Genomic DNA, 2,500 nt, shown 5'->3' with positions numbered 1-2,500 from the left:
CATCATTGTAGCAATACTGTTGATGACACTAATAGTAACCTTAATACCAGTAACGCGTGCCATGTAAAATAATAATGATAAGTACCAGGTTTGATAACACTTCAGTTAAAGATTATGCTAATTACGTCCCAACACTGTATTAAATATATTAACTTCGATGACGTACATAATCATGAAGTATTATAATAATTCTGTCGCATTAAAAGCCAGCACTCTCGCCGATGAAAAATCGGCAACTATTATGAACTTAAAGTCGACCTTTTTGGCGCCGAATCTCATGACCGAAATATCGACATGAGTTCCTGACACTTGCAGCCTCGGTTGGCGTCCTCCCGATATTAGGGGGGGGTGGAGGAGGAGGAGGAGGACGAGGAGGAGGAGGAAGAGGAGGAGGAGGAGGAGGAGGAGGAGAAGGAGGAGGAGGAGGACGAGGAGGAGAAAGAAGAAGAAGAGGAGGAAGAAGAAGAAGAAGAAGAAGAAGAAGAAGAAGAAGAAGAAGAAGAAGGAAGAAAGAAGAAGAGGAAGAAGAAGGGAGGAGGAGAAGGAGGAGGAGGGAGAGGAGGAGGAGGAGGAGGAGGAGGGAGGAGGAGGAGGAGGAGGAGGAGGAAGAGGAAGAGAGAAGGAGAAAAGGAGGAGGAGGAGAGAATGAGGAAAGGAGAAGGAGGAAGAGGAGAAGAGGAGGTAGAGGAGGATGGAAGTAGTGGTGTTGGTGGAGTTGGAGGAGGTGAGAGGGTGGTGATAGTGTTGGAGAAGATGATGGCTGTGGTGGAGGAAAAGGAGGAGGGGAAGAGGAGGAAATGAGTGGAGGAGAAGGTGGTACGGAGGAGGAGGGAAGGAGGAGGAGAGGAAGATAGAGTGGGGGGAGGAGGAGGAGGAGGAGGAGGAAGTCGGCAACCATAATTTCTGTTCTAAACAAAGAAGATGTAACAGCGGCGCCATCCCTGATATTAGAGAGAGCCGCTCTGCCGAATTAATGGGAAGCGTTGTCATTGGCACTTGCGCCCAAGACACTTACCACTTCGATAATTGCTTTTATCAACGACGTCTGGCCTCCAGACTTCCCTCCCTCCCTCTCCTCCCTCTCCCCCCCGTCTCCCTCCTTCTCCTGCCGTCCTCGCCTCTCCCTTCCCCTCCCCTCCCTTCCCCCTGGTACCCTCCCCCTCCCTCCGCTCTGTGATTCTCTGTTTCTCTTTGTTTGTTTGTTTCCTTGTTCTGTTTCTATCTTTGTCTGCTTTGGCTTTGTTGTTTGTTTTTTCTCCACCTCTCTTTTTCTTCATCCTTCTCTGCCTCTCTCCTCTCTCCGGTTCTTTTCATCTCTCCTTACTTTTCACCATCTTTCTCTGTTTTTGTCTGTCTACTTATCAACTGTTTTCTCTTATCTTCAAGATTTCTTTCTTTTTCTTATCCACATTCGCTACCGTCTTTGCCTCTTTGTTACGCTTTTCATGATTCCTTCATTTTTACCGATCCATATTTATTTTTCAATATTTTTATCTGTTTATCTACCTACCTCCCTATCCACTTATCATCTATTCATGTGTCTATCTTTCTTTCTGCCTATCTATCTATCTGCCTATCTTTCTATCTGTCTGTCTATATATCTGTAAGTCTATGTATCTGTTCAGCCTGTCGGTCTGTCTATCTGTCTGTCTGCCTGCCTGCCTGCCTGCCTGCCTGCCTGTCTGTCAGTCAGTCTGTCTGTCTGCCTGCCTGTCAAGCTTGCCTGCCTACCTGCTCTTGTCTCGTCTATCTCTCTCTCTCTCTCTCTCTCTCTCTCTCTCTCTCTCTCTCTCTCTCTCTCTCTCTCTCTCTCTCTCTCTCTCTCTCTATATATATATATTATATATATATATATAATATTATATATATATATATATATATACTATATATATATATATATATATATATATATGCACCTACCTACCTACCTATCTTTTCATCTATCACTTCGCTTGTACAACTGTTTATACATTTCCTTTCGCAGATCTATCTATTGCTGGTATGTGATAGATACAGCAATATTAGTAGAGCACCGTACAGTGAGAGTTAAATCAGTAACATTACAACAGAAGGTTCGGTTTGTCGAGACTGGCAAGATTTAGAGTGGTGGAGCCTATGGAAATGCAGTTAAAGCGAAGGCGAGGGTCAGACGAGAGGGAGAGGGAGAGGAAAGGAGGAGAAGGAGGAGGAGAAAGAGGAGAGGCAAGGAGGAGGCGAAAGGAAATGAGGAGAATGAGGAAGAAGCGAAAGGAGAGGAGGTGAAAGAAGAGGCGAGAGGAGAGCAAGAGGAAAGGAGGAGAAGAAAGAAAATGAGGAGACGAGAATAGAGAGCAGAAGGAAAAGGCGAGAGAAGACGAAAAGGAGGAGGCGAGAGGAGACGAGGAGGAGGAGGCGAGAGAAAAGGAGAGTGAGGAGGCGAAGGGAGAGGAGAAGGAAGAAAATTAACATATATATATATATATATATATATATATATATATAATATATATATATATATATA

This window comes from Penaeus monodon, chromosome 2 (genome assembly GCF_015228065.2).
Source record: "Penaeus monodon isolate SGIC_2016 chromosome 2, NSTDA_Pmon_1, whole genome shotgun sequence".
Taxonomy (NCBI): Eukaryota; Metazoa; Arthropoda; class Malacostraca; order Decapoda; family Penaeidae; genus Penaeus; species Penaeus monodon.
The sequence above is the reverse complement of the archived record's forward strand: the minus strand, read 5'-3'. Positions refer to the sequence as shown.